At 43.1% G+C, this 14,962-nt stretch overlaps 1 protein-coding gene across 2 annotated transcripts in view; it reads right to left on the bottom strand.

Moving 5' to 3' along the window:
- SESTD1 (SEC14 and spectrin domain containing 1) overlaps window positions 1-584 on the bottom strand; it is a 110,212-nt gene extending 109,628 nt beyond the window's left edge. The window contains exon 1 of one of the 2 annotated variants that reach the window (XM_032783823.2): window positions 472-584. The gene's annotated coding sequence lies outside the window, so the exon portion shown is untranslated. The remainder of the gene's footprint in view (window positions 1-471) is intronic. The other variant, XM_032783820.2, reaches the window with a different exon arrangement.
- Between the last annotated feature and the right edge of the window lie 14,378 nt (window positions 585-14,962).

The following is a 14,962-nucleotide window of genomic DNA, read 5'->3' as shown; positions in this document are numbered from 1 at the left end:
GGCGGCGGCCCCACTGCCCCAGGCCTGGCGGCAGAGCCCCGCGAGGCGAGCAAGCAGCGCCGAGCGATCGCTGCGGGAGGCAGCCGACGAACCCAGCCCCAGCCCGGCTCTGCTGCGGCTGCCCGAGGACCCGGCGTGCAGGGAAGGGCAGCAGGAGCTACATTATCCCCCCACCCCCACTTAGCCGGTGCTGCAGCTGGTTTGGGGCAGGGTCAGCAGAGAGCCGGCAACAACAAGCCCCACCCCGAAGGAAAACAATGCACTAGCCAAGCCACCCCCGCCCCCTCCACTCAACCTTACCGAGTAGGAGCAGCAGGCATCCCCCACTATCACCCTGTTGCCCCCAGCTGATAGCATCAGGCACTCACCCAAATGCCCACATTAGCTGCCCCTACTAGGTAGCATGCGGCACTTACCCTGATTCTCTCCCCTCTCCATTACCTATCCCCACCGGGTAGGATCAACACTCACCAGATTTCCCCTACGTGGTACCATCAGGCACTCATCCACATTGCACTCTCCCTCTGCCCTCACGGTGTAGGATCAGCATCAGATACAGTATTCATCTAATTCTGGAAAGAGAGTGGCATCCCCTGGGTGCTCTTACTGCCTTCTTCCTGTCCTTAACCTCTTAACCACCGGAGAAAGAAGAACAATGCTTGACCCTGCTGTTAAGGATAAAACAGTATTAGTATTTTATGTATTAAGTGCCTGCCACTGGCTCTGGCAATCTGCAGGGTTACATTTATAATGACAACAAACAACAATTCAGTGTGACAGTTATGAAGATGGACACCTTAGAACTTCCTCAGAAAGGAAAAAAATAACTAAATGCAAATCCCAAATACAATACTAAAAAGGCAACTAGACCAACAAAAGGTCCTATCCTGTACTCCTTGCCTAGACAAAATACCAACCAAGGGCAACAGTAAAGAGGTACGTAAAACATAGGAGACTGGGCCCCAAGAACATTTCTACCTGGTCCTGCCACAGCATAAGGGGCTGGACTTACTACCTCTGGAGGTCCCTTCCAGTCCTACAGTTCTATGATTTTGCTTTGGTGTGGGAAGATATCATTGACACCCCTAAAATAAAACCTAGACTCCACCCCCAAAAGTATTGTGTATGTTACCTTGCAAGCTTCCTTCAGTGAGGACTGGTTATGATTTAAAATATTCACCAGCAAAACCCAGAGTATAAAAAAAGTCACAATAATAAATGTCAGTCAGTTTTTCCTAATGATTGAGATGGGGCCACTGTAAATTTCCGGTATATGGATGGACTGGAGGCAGAACAGACAATGGGCTAGCTAGTGGTGCTGTCCATACTGTGTCAACACTAATGTTGTTCTCCGTGCTTTTCAAGAGCTTTATATTTATATTATAAAAATTAACAAGGCTGAAACTTGTCATTCAGAATGTTACTGCTGAAGCAATTATTCTTATTTACAAATTTTTAAAAATTCTTTCAGCCACTTCTTAAGCTGTGAGGTATGAGCTTCAGGACTCTTCAATCTGCAAAAATGTAAGCATATACTCACTTTATGCACGTGAGTAGTCCCATTGGGTCAGATCCTGCAGCTGACTGCTTGAGTGGACCTCTGAGTTTATGTGGAGTCAGTTGTAGGATTGGGGCCACTGAAGTCAATGGGACTATTCACATACTTAAAGTTAAACATGTTTGCAGGATCAGGGTCTATATCTGATGATCATTTTTTTCAACCAAATGTCAGATTTTTAATTCACTATTTAAATTTACTTCTTCCATAGTACATAGAAATTTAGGCCATGGCACAGGCAGATCCCTGCACCCATGTGGAGCCCCATTGATCACAACATGAATGGAGTCAATTGCAGGATTGAGGTTTTAGGGCTCAAATGGGCACATAGTATTTTTTAGTTACTAACTATTCCAATCCATGGAGCAGAAAGAAAAAAAGTCTATGCTAAAAAAAGGGTCCTGAGATATGGAGAAAAGACAGCTGGAATGGTCACCTCCTTCCTCTACCTAAGCCACTCTGAGACCACCAGCTGTAGAGTCAGAGAGCAAGGGGCTTTTCAAGAAACTCCAAATGTAGACCCTGACAAAAAACCAGTACTCTCCCAGCAGGAAAGTCAGAGAAATACCCAAAGAGCGAGTGAGCAGGAGCTCACAATATCTCCAGCTGCCTTATAGTGGTGAACCATTGCTTCCTCTTTGCCACCCTTTCACCAGCAACAACAGCAGAACCTCACCAGTAGGTGCAAAGTGTGGCGCCTTCACAGCTTTTTGTGCTAGGTTTTTGTTTTCTTTGCTCTTTTGTCTCATTCTCTTTGTGCAATCTCAAATGCAGTCTTGTCAAATTCTGGAGTTGGGGGCAGCTGGAGGCACCTAACTTGGATTATAATGCTTCATAGCCCAAATTACACATCATGCACCTTTTCTTAAGATTGTTTTTATTTTACTTGAAAGGGGGAAATAATTATTTGGCAAATGATATCCTATAATTGATATTGCCTTCCAGCTATGGGGTTATCTGGTCACCACCTTAAGAAAAACTTGCAAAAACATACCAAAGCTGTGTAGCACTATAAGAAGAGTTAACAGGAGAGAAGGATCATGCAAGAAGCTGCAGTGGTTTAAAGATTTTATTTTGCAGCAGTTAAATGAAATGACCATAAAATGACATCTGTCATTTCCTCTGCCTGACATTTTAAGATTATCATTTTCTTATCTGTGGACAAGATAGCAGGAAACCCTAATGAATGAGTGGAGGAAATGAAGTGACCAGAGGAAAGGTTTGCTAACATACAGGATGGAGACCATATCTTAGGGGTCTATAATAGCACCAGGCAGAAGTAGTAAACAAATACATACATAAAAGGGAAAGTGCCTGCACAACAAAACTGAAAGAACCACTTTTGCAGCCTGGTTTCCAGGAGGGAGTTAAAGGCTTCTTCCTTCCACAAACTTGTTTGTAACATGGCTTTCAGAGATGTTAAATCGGGAATGCATATATAATCCCATTAAGAGCTACCATGACCATCACACTCACGCTTTTCTTTTTTACCTCCAGGTAACAAAACAACAAGAGCTGTTATGCTTTTGGTCCACTTCACTGAGAAGGCAAAAATCTTAGCAAGTCTGCAGATGCAAGAGCGGGCGGGCTGGCTTCAGGCAGGGCCACATGGGGATGCAGCAGGGGTTTGCAGGGCTGGAGACAGAGAAGTGCGGGACTGGCTGGCTTCAGGCAGTGGGGTGCAACAGGGGTTGACTGGAGACAGGGCAGGGGGTGTGGGCTGGACAGGGTGTGCAGCGCTGGTGCGGGCAGCAGTGTGTGTGGGGCTGGCNGGGGGGCGGGAGAGGGAGGAGATACGGAGGGAGATTTGTTGTATATTTCAAGTTTCTTCTGTTCTTTCACGGTAAGGATAGTATACACTGAAGTCCAGGCTTTCCCGAGAATTAAAAGTTTTATGTATGCTGCCCTGTAACCAGCAGTGCTAAGGGTTCTTGAAGGTGACATGTTGCACACCCTGTAAACCCAGTGAGGCAGCAGCCATCATCTGACAGAAAAGAAGATATGGTCTGAAGATGAGAAGAAGCCTGCTTTCATAAAACAGAAAGGGTCACTCCAATATTTGTATCAAGAATGGCTGCCAAGTTTATTCTAGTTTAAAACTAGAATTCATGTCATGTAAGTTTCTTGTTCTTATTTAATTAAGGGGGGAGGGGAGGATTGTGTTCCTTCCCCTTTCTTAATCTTTTTTTTAAAAAATACATAGATGGCAAAGAACTACTGTAACTCCATCTGCTCCTTCCCAGCAGGACTCAGAGTGGTGGATGATACCTGCAGGACTGGTGCAACCCATTAGGCGACCTAGGCTGTCGCCTGGCACACTAGCATTTGGGGGGCGGCATTTTGGGTCCTTCGGTGGCAACCGTGGCGGCCAGATCTTCGACCACCCTGGTCGTTGTCAGCATTTAGGTGGAGGGACCTGAGGCAGGGGGGCGTGGGAAGGGCCACCTGCAGCAAGTAAAGGGGGGCGTGGCACACAGGGGAACCGCTCCCCGCCCCAGCTCACCTCTGCTCCGCCTCCTCCCCTGAACACACTGCCCCACTCTGTTTCTCTCCCTCCCAGGCTTGCGGCACCAAAGAGCTGATTAGTGCCGCAAACCTGGGAGGCGGGAGAGGTGGAGCGGCAATGGTGTGCTTGGAGAGGAGGCGGAGCAGAAGTGAGCTGGGGAGGGGAGCTGCCGCACAGCTCCCCAGGCCATGGGGAGCTGCCGCGGGGGGGTGCCTCAGAATGGAGGGGGGAAGCAGAGAGTTGCCACAGGGCTGGGGGTGAGGGGGCGCAAGGTGGAAGTTTCACGTAGGGGGTGAAACATCCTTGCACCCGTCCCGGATATCTGTTTCTGTTCCCTGCATTCCCACCTTGTCAGTGCCCTGTAGGCATCTATTCCGTCTCTCCTTTTCTTCATATATCTACGAAAGACAACTTGGAGAGTTAGTGGGATACCATAGGCTCCACTGGCAACAATACCACTGATGACACTCAGTTATGTATCTCATTTTCCATAGATTCCACCAGTGCCACTATAAGATTTTTACAGTGCCTACAAGATTTCAGTTCCTGAAAGAACAGGGTGGTTTTAAATGCCATTGGGTAAAGACTGAGGCAATATTTGTCACAAGGGGAACTGGGGAGAAATGCTTTCAGGAAAACTAGCCAGGATATTGTCCTCTCCTTAAAGCCAGCTGCCCTTTGTCAAGGAAGTGACACTTCTAAGGCTTATTTCTGAGGCTACATAATCAGGTAACTTTCATGGCAAAAAAAATGCCTTCTTTCACCTCCTTTGCTACAAAATCTTCCCCCTTCCACCTAAATGCGTACCTGGCTATAGTGACATTTATCACTTCCAGACTGCATTAATGTAATGCATTATATCTCATGCTTACTGTGAAACCCATATATTGTGCAGAATGTAGCAACCTGGCTCTTCAACAGGAAGGACCACTGTACAGTCTCTGGGATCCAGTCCTTAGACCAGCTGCCAATATATTTCTATTTCTTCTGTTAGAATAAAAATCAGGTTCAAGCAATGTCACTGACTGCATCTCTAGCCATAATCTACCAAAAAAGTAACACACCTCTGGGACACTGAAGCTAGAGATAAACAATTCTTGTTCAAAAGGATCTTCTGTGGGCAAACTTTCAGAGGAGATTAAACTAATCGAAAGGCTAGCCACCTTTAGGATATGTTGTAAGACATTGCTCTTTGTGAAAGCTTTCCCCCATAACTGGAAGGATATTTACAACCACCAGATTAACAACAAAACATTAAACAAAAATAGTCTCCTAACAGCCTGCTATAAATGGTGAAGGGAGAAGAGCCATCTATTTTTATCAATTTCAAATTGAAAATACTTGAATATGCAGGACCAGATATAACCATTTTATAGTTAATAAAGAACAAGTATTTTAAGAACGCTGTATTTTTAATACTCTCCAAACCCAACCTTCATTAACTTTTCAACCTGCATGTACAGTCTACATACCTTCAGGGGTAGAAGGGAGGAGCAGAGACGTTTATTGGACTGGCTAATGTTTACTCAAGATTCCAAGTGCTGCTGGACTTTGCATTGTAGATTGAAGGATCACTTTGGAATGCTTGGTGGAAGAAACTTGGATGGGAAGTGCAAAGCCAGTGGAAACGACATATACTGATACTTATAATCCTGGAAAGCAACAAAACTATCAATTGAAGAGAAAAATACCGATGACTTCAGTAACGACTATTTTACTTGTTAATTCAAATTCATAAAAAGCCCTAAAGGTGGCCACAGTGTGCTCTTGACACCTATCCTATAAATGAAGTGACACACTACCACAAATGTACTTTTCTTTTCTTTAAAATAAGACTTTGCTCATTTATGACGCTTTCCAGCTGAGGATTTCTAAGCTGTTTGGAAATATTAATGAATTAAGCTTAACAAAAACCCTTGCAGGTAGGTAGGTGTACATCATTGGTTAATAATGAAATTTAGGCAGAGAAAGGTTACAGGCCAAATTCTCTTCCTCTTTGCCTCAGGGTATGTCTAAACTACAGGATTATTCCGATTTTACATAAACCGGTTTTGTAAAACAGATTGTATAAAGTCGAGTGCATGTGGCCACACAAAGCACAATAATTTGGCGGTGTGCATCCATGTACCGAGGCTAGCATCGATTACTGGAGCATTGCACTGTGAGTATCTATCCCATAGCTATCCCATAGTTCCCGCAGTCTCCCCTGCCCATTGGAATTCTGGGTTGAGATCCCAATGCATGATGGTGCAAAAACAGTGTCGCGGGTGATTCTGGGTAAATCTCGTCACTCAATCCTTCCTCCGTGAAAGCAATGGCAGACAATCATTTCGCGCCCTTTTTCCCTGGATTACCCTGGCAGCCACCATAGCATGGCAACTATGGAGCCTGTTTTGCCTTTTGTCACTGTCACCATATGTGTACTGGATGCTGCTGACAGAGGCGGTACTGCAGTGCTACACAGCAGCATTCATTTGCCTTTGCAAGGTAGCAGAGATGGTTACCATCCCTATTGCACTGTCTGCCATTGTAAACTGGCAATTAGATGACGGTTATCAATCATTTTGGTTCTGTACCGTCTGCTGCTGTCATGGGTGCTCCTGGCTGCCTCACTGAGGTCGGCTGGGGGCGCAAAGACAAAAATGGGAATGACTCCCCGGGTCATTCCCTCCTTATGTTTTATCTAAAATAGAGTCAGTCCTGCCTAGAATATGGGGCAAGTGTAAGAGCCCAGAGATCTGCGACGCGAAATGATAGCTGCCATTGCCATTTCTACGGGGTGCCTCTGAACACCCCACCCATTGCTTCCCTCCTCCCACACCCCTCCTGGGCTTACCGTGGCAGGGTGTCCGCAGGCCCTATTGTGTGTGACTGACAGTAATTACAGAAGGCAGGATAAGAAACACTGACTTATTTAGCTAGACGATACAGTAGAGGGGATTGCGTGCCTCCAGCTGACTGCCATTGCATTTACGTCAGGCGAGAAACAGTAATCTTTGCTTTGACTCACAAAAGCGGGAAGGCGGCGTGATGGAGCTCAGGCTCGAGCTGCCTCATGTTGGGATGGTTACCCAGCATTATTTTGATGTACCTGTTCTGACAGGAATGACAGGGCAGATCATTTCCCATTTTTTTACCCAGGACGCCCAGCTGACCTCACTGAGGCCAGCCAGGAGCACTCATGGCAGAATTGTGACAAGGAGGCTTATCCGGTTCATTTTTGATGTACTATTACGTCTGCACGGGGTAAGGACGCAGGGTGAAGCGACTTGCTGCTGGTTTTAGGGCGCTGCAGCACCTGTCTACCAGCAGCATTCCAGTAGACATACAGTGACATTGAAACGTTGGGCGAGAAACAATTTTCTTTCCCCTTTTCTGAGGAGGGAACGGGGTGGTAATTGCAAACATTTATTCCCCTAACTACATGGCGACCATTGTTTTTGAACCTTCAGGCACTGGGAGCCTCAAGCCAGAATGATCAAATGCTTTTTGTGGTTGGAGGACTTCAGGAACTTGTGGCAGTGCTCAAGATACTCAGTCCCCCTACTTTCCCTCCATGACCGCGGTTCCTTTGAAATTCTTTGGCTTTTCCGTTTACATTGGTACACAGCACTGTGCTGTTGAACTCTGTATCTAGCTGGAGCTTTTTCTCAAATGCTTGTTTCATTTCGTCTTCCTGTAACAGAGCTCTGATAGAAAGATTTGGTCTCCCCATACAGCGCATCAGATCCAGTATCTCCCGTACGGTCCATGCTGGAGCTCTTTTTGGATTTGGGACTGCATTGCCACCCATGCTGATCAGAGCTCCACGCTGGGCAAACAGGAAATGAAATTCAAAAGTTTGCAGGGCTTTTCCTGTCTACCTGGCCAGTGCATCCGAGTTCAGATTGCTTTCCAGAGCGGGCACAATGGTGCACTGTGGGATACCACCCGGAGGCCAATACCATCAATTTGCAGCCACACTAACCCTGATCCGATATGGCAATACCGATTTCAGCGCTACTCCTCTCATCAGGGAGGAGTACAGAAACCAGTTTAAAGAGCCCTTTATATCGATATAAAGGGCCTCGTCATGTGGACAGGTTCAAGGTTAAATCGGTTTAACGCTGCTAAATTCAGTTTAAACACGTAGTGTAGACCAGGCCTCAGTCATGGTGCTGGAGCTGGAACTGTTCTTCAATGGCCAGCAAAGAATTACCCTAGTGTAGGCATAAAATGGTATGGCCAGCTCTTCTGCTAACTGCTCTTTGCCCAGGACATATTGAGGCTGAAGTGTGCTTATGGTGTGCCAAATTTCAGCTTGTGTATGGTCCCTTGGAGCCATAATGAGGTGGTGAAAGTTACAGCAAACTAGGGACTACTCCAGCTTTATACTGGGGCCATAGCTGAGAAATCTTGAGTATGAGAGAGTCAACACTGACTCCCTAACTGATCTTCTTCTCATGTCCTGTGCGGTGCGATCTTGGCACAAGAGAGAATCTGAGCCTAAGTATTTTGCTCAAGGTTTCACAGGCAGTGTGTGTCACCGCCAGGAGTGCTGGCTGATGCTTTAATTACAGGGGTTCCCAATAGGAACCTATTCATAATTCCATCTGGTCATAATATATTTTTCTATCATTGATGCTGTTCATCATTTCTGCTAAAATTGTTTTTATTTTCCAAAAGTGTGGCTAGAGCTACTAAATGTGAATTACAGGAAATAAGGAAAAACTGTCATGAGCTTTGTTAACTGTGCTGTGTGATGACACAAAAGAGCCTTTGTTATAGCCACAGCAACACTCATACTATGGCAATAACCTACATATTGCTTCCTTCCTTTCTTGATGTTCTTCCAAAAATACAGTTTATGCAATACAGTATTTGAAGTATTTTAACTTGTCATCATGCAGTCATGAGTCTGGCCTCATCTTTACTTTCTAGATGCCTTGTCTTGTAATAAAAGTTTTTTTGTTGCACTCCTTAGATTATCCGTATCTGTTAATGACATTCACATGGTAACTCTTGAAGATGGGGGTACTTTAGAAATTTTCTCTGGCTCCACCTACTGCTAAATAAAGGAACTGTGAATAGAGAGATGGACCTTTTGGACTCTTCTCAGACATCCCTTTCCTGAGATTAATAATCTTATTTATTATTTGTTTGCTCAGATCTACGAAAGATGCAAAAGATGGGTGGCCATATTAAGCATTACAATAATGTAACTATTTACACTATTTTTAGAGTAAGTTTAGACACGTTATAATTGTATAGAAGATATAATGTGCATACTATTGTAATTCATGGATTGTGTATATCTTAAATCCATCTGGTCACTGAAGTGTGGCAGGATTAGAGCAGGCAGAAAATGGGGAGTGGTAACTGAAAATAGGGACATGTATTTGTACATGGAGAATTGTAGTCATGACAAGGCAGTATCATCATGTGGATAACTAGCCTCAAATCTGGTGTTTTAATATCTTACCTACTGGTATCAGCCAGATTAGTGTTGGCAAAACAATGTTAATAAATTATATTAAAAGCCTTGGAAAATTGTAGTGATAGGAAAATTAATGCACCAGATACACACCTGCTAAAGCAGCAGAAATAAAACCAATATTTAGAAATTTTGCTACTATTATTGAATTCTCAAGTAAGCTACATTCACCTACCATTTGCCAAAAATATCTGCAACTTTCTAGTGATTTCTGGTAAAGGTGGTACAAAAAGTGAACTAGCAGGGAGAATTATTAACAGAATAAAATCTTGGTAACTGAAAGAGAAAAAAATTAGTAAAAATACTGAGCTAGATTGTCAAATACCATAAAACCATGTAGCTACATTTATTTTAGTGGAGTTATGTTGGTTAACACTGGCTGAAGATCTGACGCAACGTAGAAAGTAAGTTTTCTTACATTGGTATATATCTAATACGTACTTTTCTTATTTGCTTCAAGTTTTCTGTTTGTGTGTGTGTGGAGGGAGGGTTGTGGGAGTTTGCAGAGGAGCAAGAGTGACAGAGGATTCTCAATGGCATTTCTCAGGGGCTTCTAAATCCCAAGGCTTCTTCTGTCATCTTGAACTTTTCCAGTCAAAATTCACCATTGTGCCTGCTAGGCCATAGATGTCCTGAAAGCTGCTTGACTCTACAGTTTTTTAAGTTTCTTTATCATTCTGGAGCCTTACATTTACACTTGTATTTCAAGAAAAGAGAGCAGCCTTATTTTATAGAAACTCAGCATTATTCATTGGAATTCACCCTGCAGGGCAAGAAATCCTCTGCAGGAAAGATGGAATTTTAAAGCTTCAAGAAATAATTTTTGTTAATTTACCTGTGAAAAGAATTACAGTTGATAGGCACCACTGTTTGACGTTTCTGAGTAATCAGTCCCTGGTATTCAGGAGTAAGAGCTCAGTTGCTTGGCAAACTTGTAAGGTGCAAACGGGAGAGTTTCCGAGGGAGTGGGAGAGACTTACCTTCTGGGTAGAATTCTACATTCAATATTGTGATGGCATGATGATTGACCAGTGGTTGTAACCTGCAACAGATGTGTCATATTCTCTTTCTTGTCTGAAGCCAAAGGGACTTCCTGGTTATGAAGTAAAAGTTGCTGGCTTTGCTGCAAGAAAAGATTCTTGGATTAGAAGGGCATGTACAGATGCTATGGAGTATCAGAGCAGCTGAGGAGATTTGGGAAGCATCACTACATCAGATTAAAGGAAGAAAGGAACTGGCCCCCTCAAGAAGTCAAAGAAATGGAAATCAGATAGGAGGCTTGGCAGTTCTTAGCCACCAAAGCCAATAGAACAAGGCTGTATTCTGCACAACTGGAGGCAGATGCAAGTGGGCAGGCTGTGACCACCAGACAATAGGAACAGGAAGAATTCTACACAGCCTGAAATTTCCAGTTAATACCGGGTCCTCAGTATCAGGCCCAGATTAACAAATGTGCACTCAGTGTACTTGCCCCAACCACCAGAACCCTGTTCCAACCCCTCCCCTACAAAAAAAATTGAGTGGCCCTGTGACTGTGTGCACCATGTTCCAAAGCCACTCACTCTCTCATGACAGAGAGGTGGCTAGGCCAAACCTGAGTGAGTGGTGGTAAGAGCTGGCAATTGGTTCTTCCCCACTTCTATCATAACCACTGAACCATTAGAAGGCTTGTCATGCCCTGCCCCGAGAAATTCCACCCGCCTATCCAACAGGTGCACCCCCTGGTTGAGAACCTCTGATCTAGGGAGCTATGAAAGGGACTAAAGTTTTGCTTTGGACAGCAATTGTCTTGTATAACACATGCTCTGTCTAGTTTTAAAAAAACAATTTCCATAGTATATAAACTCCCAAAACTCTTTAGTCTGGGCCTGATCAGTATGGAGACTGAAGAAGATATCACTAAAAATCCAGTGGTCAAATGGAGTACAGGAAACACCCGTAGATGGATGCTCAGTCCAAACCATAAAAAAACCAAACTTGCTCATAAAGAGCTCTTCAACCATCCAGGGCAGACTGAAAATCCTTGCTGGAGATTTTACACTAAGAAGAATGGAAAGAATGCAAAGGATAAGCAGACCCTGGTGTGGTGTCTTTGAGAGCCAAGACATAAGACATCACTAAGATTGGATAGGCTTCTGAAGTTGATAGGCAAGGATCCACTGATGTATGTCAGCACTAATGACATTGCTTGTCGGAGTCTCTCACAGTAGATGACTTCAGGGAACTCAGAATGGTGCAGAAGGAGAAGACTGTCCAAGTGATCTTCTTGGAGGCCCTTCCTGTCCCACGAGCAAAAGAAGGCAGATGATTCTGGAAGTGAACCACTGGCTAGGTAAGTGGTGTAAAGTTTAGGGTTTGGGTTTTGTGTAACATTAGTTCATCTTCTGTGGGGAAAGAGGATGTACAGTTTGGATGACCTCAATCTTAGTGGGAGGGGAACTAGTCTTCTAGGCTCAGGAGGTTGTTAAGCAAATATCATTATAATCGGTGATCCCTTTATTCAATGATGATCTCTACCACAGATTTACATATGGGTCCTGAGGTGACTCAGGATTCCGATCCAGGAACGACAGATTCGCCCACAGACATTTCCTGGCAGGTCAGTTGCCTGCTGGAAGGAAGTTCTTTCTTTTTCCTTCCTTCTCTTTTTTCAGCTTTGAGGGCAATATGCTTCTCTTTAAAGCGGGCCACTGCCTGATGGATGAAGAGGCGCCATTGCACCTTACACTCTAAGCAAAATTTGTAAGAGCTCCACAATTGCAATTGGGGACTGGCTTCACTTCTGTCTTTGGTAGATTCCAAAGATGGACAGTTTGTTTAAAATATGTTGTCCTGTGTTTAAAAGTAATAATTTAATGAGACTCTGGAGCAAAACAAAGGATCTAAAATAGGTAAGAGCTTTCAGAACAAGTTATGAAATATTTTGGTCATAAATACCTTGACATTTCCTCTTCATTCATATTGTTGTGCTTCACAAAAAACAAACAAAAAACAAAAACAGAAAGCAAACAAACAATTTGTTTATGAGAAATGCAGACTGGATATTAAACAAATAAACTCTTTATAACTTTGGTCCTACTCCCGCAAACCCTCATACATATGAGTAGTCTCCATGTACTTATAATTCAAGGGCACTATTCACATGCATGATGTTACTCACTTGTGTAAGTGTTTGAAGATTTAGAGACTTAGTTTGCATTACTTTTAAATGCAAATCAGAAATTTAATGTAACTGAAAATCTTGAGTAATTGTACTTATTAATTCAAAACTATAAGTTGTGAATTGGAGCCCCAATCCTGCAATCAGATCTGCATGCAACAAATCTTTTCACTGGCAAGAAGACCCATTGATTTCAATAGCCACTGTGCTGATCCACTAGTAAGACTGTAGTCTAGATCAGTGGTTCTCAACCAGGGGCTTGAGTCCCCCTGGGGATCCACAAGCAAATTTTAGGGGGGACTGCCAAGCCAGGCCAGCATTAGATTTGCTGGGGCCCAGGGCAGAAAACTGAAGCCCCACTGCATGAGGTGAAACCCAGGGCTGAAGCTAAAGCCTGAGCAACTTAGCTTCACGAGGCCACATATGGTGTGGGACCCCAGGTAACTGCCCTGTTTGCTAGCCCCTAGCGCTGGCTTGACTTTTATATGCAGAAAAACAGTTGGTGTGGCAGAGGGGGGCCGTGGAGTTTTTAATAGCATGTTGGGGGAGGGGGGGCTCAGAGAGAAAAAGGTTAATAACCCCTGTTCTAGATCATGTTTATGAGCCATATAGGTGGTTCTAAGGACCTTCAGTCAGGTTCCTACCCTCCTTTGGACCTATACAAATTGGCCTTTCAGCTTCATGAAGCACATTGAATTCAAATGGACAAAAATGCTGTAGGATTGCTCTGTTCTATAGTGCCTTAGAAAGCAGGTATTAGAGAACAGATTTAAATTAATAATAAGTATTTACTTTACAGAGTAATAGTGCAGTAAGCACCTCCCAGATCATATCTCAAATGCATGGCACTTCACATCTTGCAGAGCAGTAGCAGATTTTCTAAGATATATTCTACACAATGTACATTGCTACACATCTGGAAAGAAGTAAAAAACCCACAAACCAAACCAAACCCAACGAAATAAAACCCCTGATCCCTTGTCTGTTAAATCAAACCTTGGATTTTAGTTCAACCCAGATTAGGTTTCAAGTTTTCTACCCAGCCTTTCCTTCTGTAAATGATTTGAATCCTTATTTTATCTTTGGTCCCATGCTGCTTAAAGATATATTTTTCAATTATGCTTTTGGTCTTCACTAGCAGAACATGCTTCCAGAAATTATTAATAAAATGAAATCTCCTGTGAGGTAGTGAATTTATTAGAGTCTGTAAAATACTGTATCAAGCCACATCTGTAAATTCAGCTAAAGGCAGTCCCCCACCCCCTAAACCCCAAAGGTTTATTTTTCCATTTAAAGGGGAAAAAAAGATAGAATGTATATTATGTTTGTTGTTCAGTGTAGCCGATTGTACTTAATGATTACATCCCAATTTCGTTATACTATTTTCTCAGTAATAGACACTAGAAATACTAGATTTTATATATAGTAGTTAGATATAATAAGGTTTCACTAAATCAAGGAATACAGAAAACCTAATTAAATCAAATGATTATTTTTACATTATTATAAGGATAAATAAACCTTCATATCAGTAATGGAGACAGGTCTTTGTACAATTATTTTACTAGCAATTGTAAGTTAAGAATCATACTTTTTTTTAGTTCTATTTACACCTTTTCAAAGATAACGGAGAAAAGCACGAGTACTAGCTTGCCAAAGAACTTCACGTCTAGTTTTAAGGAGAAAATTATTCCCCCTCCCGCCCCCCTCTTTTTTTTTTTTTAAATTTGAGCAGGTTTCACTGTCTACTGAGGCTTAGTGATCCTGTTAATAAGATGTTCCAATAAAAATTCATTTTCTTACATACAGATCTAATGATTTTCAATTGCTTAAAAAAAAAGAGGGGGGGCAGAAGGATACAAAAGCAGTTTGCAAGGGAAGGAAAAGGAAACAGAAGGAGCTACGCAGTCACAATGTAACTAAACTCTATAAGAGAACTAGATTGATGTTGGCTCCACCTTGATTTTAGCATCTCTTAAGAATAATTATAAGTGACAACCGTGCAGAAACACCATGTTGGATGTTCTTTAAGACAGAAATAGTAATATAAAAACAAATGTAATTAATAAAATAAATGTAAGCTTCTGCGATATTATAAAGACTGAAAAATGGCAGCAAGCATTCACACAATGGAACCTTTTGCACTGGAAACAGCAAAACAAGATGCAGCTTTAGGCTGCACACACAGCCATCACAGAGCAGATAATCCTTTTCAATACAGTTCAGGGGATATTGCTTTCAGTTCTGGACACCTCACTGCCAGGA

Source organism: Chelonoidis abingdonii, chromosome 10, assembly GCF_003597395.2.
Source record: "Chelonoidis abingdonii isolate Lonesome George chromosome 10, CheloAbing_2.0, whole genome shotgun sequence".
NCBI lineage: Eukaryota > Metazoa > Chordata > Testudines > Testudinidae > Chelonoidis > Chelonoidis abingdonii.
The sequence above is the reverse complement of the archived record's forward strand: the minus strand, read 5'-3'. Positions and strand labels throughout refer to the sequence as shown.